The sequence below is a fragment of the Syngnathus leptorhynchus genome, chromosome 17 (genome assembly GCF_054491065.1).
Source record: "Syngnathus leptorhynchus isolate UIUO chromosome 17, UIUO_Slep, whole genome shotgun sequence".
NCBI lineage: Eukaryota > Metazoa > Chordata > Actinopteri > Syngnathiformes > Syngnathidae > Syngnathus > Syngnathus leptorhynchus.
The window spans coordinates 6953135-6961335 of record NC_141211.1 but is presented as its reverse complement, the minus strand read 5'-3'; positions in this window follow the sequence as shown (position 1 = coordinate 6961335).

The following is an 8201-nucleotide window of genomic DNA, read 5'->3' as shown; positions in this document are numbered from 1 at the left end:
GGCTTGTAAAACCGGACTTTGACGAGAAAGGAAGCGTTTAAAGTTAGTTGAGAAAGGAACTTTTTGAAAGAATGGTGAGGGCCCATCCTCTGACTACTAGTGTGGAGAGATGTTGTGAAAAACTAACATGCTCACATAGCTTTGCTACTGTTGTGAACTGAGTAACAAAAAAAAAGCGAAATGAGCTAACGGTCAAAATAGATCTTCAGAAAAGATGGACAATTTCTGAACACCAGAAAGTTATGTGTTTTAAGCTGGCTCAAGATACACCCTTGCCACAAATCATTTTTGTAGCTGGCAACATCTCTCTTAAAATTCACAACAATATTCTTTAAAAAAAAAAAAAAAAAAGCCAGCGTTGAAGAATATTTTGGTTCTGTTGCCACGGTCATCAATGCTTCCATTTTTACGATCTTCCATGTCATGGCTGTCCTTATTTCTTTCCCCCACCTTTGCAGACCAACAACCCCAAGATCTCAACCAATCAACTTTCCTCATTTGTGCAAAAAAAACAACAACAACCAAATTATGACTTAGTAAGGAATAGAAAATATGTCTTCAAAATATGGAGGAAACCCTTAAAGCAACTATAAAAATAACAACTATAAGTATAGATGCAGTTCTTGGGTAAAACAAATTACTTAACTCATTCACTCCCATTGACAACTATAGCCGTCTAAAATATAACATCCTGGAACACCGGAACGGTCCGGCACATCGTTCTGTCCCAAAGTCAATCAAAAATTTGATACTATTAAGATAGTATTGTTGCTCCACATCCACGGCTCGTCATGACTTAGTAGCTAGCGTATGTCCCGATGAAGGTGACATTTTGATCGTTATTTTTCTCCATCTTACAAATCATGTTGTAAAAACAGTGAAAGGGCACACATCCACACACGCAGGAAGAGATTAAGTCCAAATCAATCGTTGTGGCTGGACGGGGGAAAGAGATTTCACCCGGGGTTCTCGTTAAGGTCTGACACATGCGGCAAAGGCTTGAGGGAGTGTTATTACCAAGGGTGATGCTTGATAAGACGCTCGTTTTTTCCACGCCGCGTCCCACGGGAAAACGCACCGCGCAGCCATGGAAACCATCCGGCTAGGTGTTGTGCTATAATTGGGCCGACGTTTTTCACGGTGCTGCCTCGCTGCCAGGTACGTCTTCACGTGTGACGTTGCAGTCAAGCCGCAGTGAAGAATGGGACACCTTCAAGGATGTGAGCTTACTTTTTAGCTTTCTAGGACAGATGTCACCTTCCCGTGGTTTGTAACACAATATGGTTTGTTTGGATTTGCACACCTGAGTCAGAAACGATGGCGTAATATGGCGGGAGGGGAAAGAAGGAAAAGGGCGGCCAATCCCTGCTCAGTCTCTGTAACTTGGTTGATGACATCAATTTCCCGGGTATCGATGGCTTCCCTGGCCCTGAGCTACAGTCCCTTGTGCACTTTGCATGCTGGGTGCTTTGTATAGCAGGACATGACTCACACTCTCGAGCGCCTTTTCCCAATCGTTGCATGTCCGGCACGTAACCCTACCCATTTTTTTTTTTTTTGGGAAACGCACTCTATGAGGGGAACATGCTGACTTCATTAATTTATCACTTCAGGGCTTGTTGAAAGTTGTTATTTGGAATCCCAATTTGAAATCTCAATTTGACCATTTTATTTCTAGCTTGAAACGTTTTGTCTTCCTCAAAAGCCAGACAGTGCAAATCATCCAGGTAGCATGATGTCATTATTGAATTGTCATGCCGCTTTTAAATAGCCATTTCAAAATTGAAGAGCCTCAGTTCCGTCATAATTATGTCACCCTCAACGTCATTTTTCTGTTAACACTAAACCATCCAGAGATGCAGGTTTAAAAATGTTGGGGCTGTGGTTACTCAAACAACAAGGAGGTGTTGGGCTTTGGGCCTGGAACGAGTCAAGGTGGAGACGAGGAGATGGAGTTTGCTCGCGATGCCCAAAGTCTGCGTGTTTGTTCTGCTGAGATCGGAAACTGGCCTGTGGCGTGTACGCATCCCCGCTTGCTTTATCTCTGCACTCTTGGCACGCGCCATCCAAATTAATTGCCTCGCTGTGAGGGATAGCGCAAGATGGACAGGAAGCGGCAGAGAGGTTCAATCCTTCTATTGGAACCGACTTTCTACAAGGAGTTCAAACGCTAGCTCCCATGTGACCCGTGGTCATGGTTTCCCCTTTAATGACACCCTACAAATATTCTCTTGGGGTTGCGGGACAATCGGCTGTCACTGCATCTTATTTCTAAATCGACCCCCCCCCCCCCCCCCCCCAAAAAAATAAATAAAGCTTGTGTAATGCACACTAATTGCGTCACAAAAGACAATCATCTCAACACTTAAACTGTAATTGATAAGAACATTAAAGAATATCTAATATACTTGACCATTGCAAGAAATGTAATATTCTCATATTTACGCATATAACGCAACCCTGTCAACTGACACTGACAGCAGCGCTAATGCTACTAGCAAGAACGCTAGTGATGTCAACTATGCACACGTACTGGATATTTTGGATTGAAAAAAAATGTTCACCTCTACTCAACTGGGCTTTATTTCAGTCACAAAGAGCACACATGCGGCAAGATAGGTGGCAGTCGAAATAAACACGATTGTACATTCAATTGTGACTTCTACTGAATAGAAGCCAAGAAATAATGCCACACTTAAGAGGTTGAGTATGTGCTACTTTGACTGTTTGTGTACTAGAAAATCTCTAAGGCCCTCTCGGGCAGTTCACTGCTGTGTTTACTGGCGCGACATTGAAGCCACGATAGGAAATGGCCTCGATGAGATAAAACCCGCTTTCTGCGTGCTTCTCTGCAGGGTTCTCTCTCGCTCTCTCTCTCGCGGGCACGCACACACATGCGTGCACACGCACACATAGGTCCATGTTCCATGCGAGGTGGGGGTAGAGCAGTGTGGGCTGGAGGACAACGATGGCCCACAAGGTCAGCATATAAGGTTGTTTTTCTCCGTTGTTTTTTTTTTCCCTTCCCTCTCCCAGCCCAGCCGAGCCGAGCCGTGTGCCGCCTCCCCGGGTCTCTCCTCTATCTGGTCAATATGGCCACGCAGCTTCTAGCGATCAATGTAGGGTCAATACCTCTCAGACGCCTGCTTCTTTGTGCGCTCACTGATTTAGCTACCACCTACCCAGACCATCCTTTTTTTTTTTTTTTAACCTTTTCTTTTCTCGCTCACCGTTTTTTTATGACCCGAGCTCTCACTTAAATACAGCGACCTGCTGAAATTAAAGACACGGCGGTAAATCAGAAGGATATAAAGTAAAGCACCCCATTGGGAAAGTTTTTTTTTTTTTTTGCTGACATGTTGACTTTTATCCTCGGATACGTTGCCACGCATGTTCAATAGCTTCATGGAGTAGCGAAAAAATGGTTGTGTGTGGAGGGTAAAAATCCTAAAACCACACATGATTGAAAAATACAGCCTCTATTGGCGTTAAAAAAAAAAAAGCACCCCCAAATCCACAGGTGAATGCCCAATTCCCCTGTAGATTAAGTCTAAAAGATCCAACCTGTGATATAAGAGTGCCTGCACATACTCAGTCATGCGTGCTATCAGGTGACCTGCGTGAACATGTAAATGACAAGCAGTCCGACCTGCAGCCTGAAGCCGAAGCGGCTCACGGCGTCGAGCGTGCGTGCTTCTCTCTCCTCGATTCCGTCTTTAATGTACAAAGACGCTCTCGGCTTAGCGCTTCGTTAGGACGCCGCTCTTCCAGACTGACTCAGCTCAGCAAGAATACATGCATGCATATTAAATGGAACAGGCCTAATAGGAAAGTGAATGAATTTAAAACAACAGTCAATGGAAAGCATGGAATATGCAGGGAGACCTAAGCGGTGGTTAAAAACATTTCCCATTGACATTTGGCGTATAAAATGTGAGTTTTGGAAAAACGCCTCCCTGTTGTTTTCGAGGATGCAAAACACTGTTTGCGTGTGGAGGGAAGCCCAAAACACATTCACAACCTCGGCCAAAACTTGTTTGAGTCACAATGTGCTCTCTTGGGTTGGATTTTCTCGACATAGTTCAAATAACACAACAACATGGAATGAGGCCTCCTCCAAATGTGGATGAAAATGTTATATGAGGATGTATATATTCTTGCTTGTTCAATCTATTTTCCTTTTCACAGAAACTTGTGTCAAATGACTATTCCACGTCACTCCCGGGAAGTCACATGACCGCACAAAGACATTTGGCGCAGCGCACCCTGTTTCCGTTTGTCAAGGCGAGATTTTCAACACAGCTCTCATTGGAGTGTGCAGTTGAACGGAATGTGCTATTTCCGTTGCGCATCAAAGATTAGTGTTGAGCAATTAGATCAACTTTCACACAAACTTGCCAGGCAGAGCATTTTCATCACATCCGACAACTACTGTCGACCAAGAAATCGAAACACTGCTGTCTTGAATTTGTCAGTAATGTGGCTATTGCACCCTTTGAACCGACAACAACGGTTGACTAACATCTTGCGTGTAGATGTGACGGATGATTGGAAGGCACCCGCGGCGTCCGCCGACATTATGGTAATTGTCATTACTGGGGTTGGAGTGTGTGCGTGACTGACGCCATTAGGGAAAGTGCAATTACAGTAGGCTTTGGTGACCTTGCTGACTCGTAGAGGTCAGGGATTCTCATTAGAGCATGGTGGAAGGCAGCCCAGTGTCTCCACTCTGCCAATCAATAAGAGCGGAGCGTGGTCGGCGCTAATCAGAGCTTTGACGCAGCCTCACGCCCCCCCCCGCCCCCGCCCCCCAAACCCCACGCTCCCATCGCCACACATCTCTGCCGCGCTTCCTCTGTTCCACCTTTTAGCTCTCTTATTACCACGGCGAAAGAATCGTTTTGCTCTAGCATGGCGGCAAAGCTGTAATCTGCCTTGGACAAAATTGCGCAGAGTAAGTCGCAAAAGACGCAGAAAAAAATGCAGGTCAAGCATTTTAAATTATGTATTGAGCATCTTAGCTTCTTCCCTATGTAGTATTTATTTACATGACTGCGTCAGCTGTTATGTAGATGGTTTATGAGAAGTAATCAATCCGTAGATTCAAATACTTAATAATCGATGAATCATTCGGTTTTGGCTCTCGACTTTCTATGTGCCAGATTTTTGGAGAACTTTTGATTCGCCCGCCTGCTGCTGCTCTGTGAAGCAGTTCGGCCAGGCCAACACAGCGACACAGTCTTGACATATCTGCGCAAAAAAAAAGATGGTACTGGATGCACGTAGTTGTTATCCTCGCTAGCTTTGGCTATTCCGATCGCCGCCAGTCTTAAAATATTCATACCAACGGGACCACGGGACTGGCGGTGAGGAACGAGGGCAGTGAATTGAAGCTCTGTGTTAGTGGCCAAAATGTTATGTCCAATGATGGGTGGGAATAACTATGCGGCAACAAGAACTTTATTCATAACACGTTACGAAGCAGCCAACATCATGACGCTTGTTTCACTTAACGATCTTGCGTCATAACCCTTCTTGTACTACGGCAAACAGTCACACCACAATTATGTCAAAATATTTGACCGAAAATGAGACAGGTTGTAATTTCATTCTCAAATTTAATAAAACTACACGTAACATTTTATTTTATTTTTTTTGCTCCTCAAATTTTATAAAATTACATGTAACACAATTTGGCCCATTGGACCATATTATATTTTTGACCTGGAATAAAAGCAGAGTTTTTTATTAGGGTAGCATAGAAAAAGACATGGAAATAAATGGGGCTGGATTTTTTTTTTAAACCATTTTTTTTAAGTGCAAGACTAGTAGAGGGATAAAACAATTTAAAACAAAGGCTCACTGAGTGCATTTTATGGAAAAGGTGATAAATATGTGACATGTCGAGGCAGCGCACACATTGATGAGCCACAAAGCCGCAGCTACGTTTCATGAAGCAGCCTGACGACACAGCGTCCGTCCATTGGCTGCCTGTGGTCGCTCGTAATGGATTGTAAAGCTCGGTGCAGTCACCCCCCCCCCTTCCAACTACCCCCCCCCCCCCCATCAACACGCACACGCATGCACACACACACACACACACACACACACACACACACACACACACACACACGCACACACACACACACACACACACGCACGCAGAGCTACCTCCAGGCAATGCTGCATTCAGCTCGCACTCTAACGCTCTGCTTTGCTCTCCCAGCTAAGCTAAATCCAACTTCTCTGGTCATTGCCCTCATCACCAATACGTCCCAAAATGGGAAAATGTCCTACAGACTCAGCAATGCTCTCGACCAGATTTTGGAATGAAAAACTCACAAGACCATGAATAGAGTACTATACTAGCTTGTTCAACTAAAAAAAAAATAATAATAACATGTTTAAATACATTTTGACGCCTCCGATTTTTGAGATGTGGGATGTTACCTACAAGGTCATCATGTCCAGTAGGAAAATGTGACCCCTGTGCAGTAGCCCGCAGGTGACACTTGAGAATTTGGAATAGGGCACCAGACCAGAGAATACTGTCACTCCAGTTGTGCACGTGATCCGGATTCCATTCCAAAAAGATGGAATCTTTCATGTTGTGGTCAGTGTAAATGTCTTACAACCCTTTCGACCGGGTTTAAATCTGAGTTTGTTCCTCAGGGTCTTGTGACAAATGATGTTAAAAGTTAACTCAATGGTTTGTGCAAAGACATCCATCACTTGAAATTTGGAAAGATTCAGGGCAGGTGACAAGAGACGGTATAAGAATGTCGCCTACTTCTCGAAGGATAGTGGGATCCAAAGTTCAGCAGACTTTGACGAGCAATCAAGAGGAAAAAAAAAAGGCTAGAAATATAAAAACAGCATATTTCAGCACCGTTGTGTCATAGAATGGAAGCAAGCCACCCAACCTCATGGATATCATCAAGCACGCATTTAGGAGGGGACATAAAAAGTAATTCCCGCAAGCCAGCCAAAAGTCGGCTCAACAAGGCTGCAAAGTCCACTTGCCAACACTGACTCACTCAAAGGAAAAAAGATTCAAGGGTTCTCCCTTGTTTGCTCCTGCCAACGCCATCAAGCACGTTTATTGTCTTATACAGCAAAGCTCTTCTCCCCCCCCGAAGGAAGTAGCAGCGCATCAACAACATAATTTGTCATTGGCGGACACTTTGGGGACTATGATGAATCTTGTCATGCAGAGCGACCTTGTTCCAGCAACTTTTTGTAACCAAAAGACATGAAGTGCTGACAACGATATTGACAACACAGGATGGACTTACGAGTGCGGTTTTAATAAAAGTATCAAAATATTGATCTATTGATGGAAAATCCAGCAAAGCAGAAAACATCCTACTTTAAATTAAGGTCTCTAAGTGATTATCGAAAAAAATGATCGATTCAGTTTACTAATCGATGAGTTGCCGATTAATTGTTGCATAGCTAATGTATTTGAATAGACAAGACCTATAATCATGAAAATGTTGCAGTCTGCTACTATTTAGAACTATATCACATATAGTCAGGCACAGTTTTTCTGTTTTGCCCCCAATGTGTTTTGCCTCCTCGCTGCCGTGCCGCCGCCGCCACATCTATAATCCCTTTTATTGAAATCCGTGTCACCTGCCGCCTGCGCAGTCCAGCACCCTGAAGCGCTCCACGTCTGGCATCGTGACGGGCACTGCGGCGAGAGGGAGCCAAGCGCAGAACACAGTACGGCTTTAATGGCGCCTTTTTAGCATCTCTTCCCATATTTTTTTTTACAGCATCAGTTCACAACGGCAGCTCTCTGCGCGAGCGCTTTTCTGACGACGGCGTCAGATTTTGCCACGAGCGTGACGCCCTCCTGCTGTTATTGCAAGGCGCTGTCACGAGGCCTGCCAACGCCGGTGGTCATGAAGATGGAGGCATGCGGGGCACCGAAGCTGGCTATGTCGTAGTTTTTCACTTCCCTCAAAGCACACGACGCCAAAAAGCGTTGGGGAAGGATTGAGACGGAGAAGTAGCCCACACCAGGGGGGAGGTGACGATGATGATGGTGGGAGTGACGGAGAGAGAGAGGGGGGGGGGGGGTGGAGAGGAAAGCCAGAGGGAGAGAGGAAGAGGGAGCGTGAGGCAATTTTGCAAACCTGTGACACATAAATTATTAACAAAGTCTGGCTAAATGCGTAAACTCTCCCTGCTTGCTT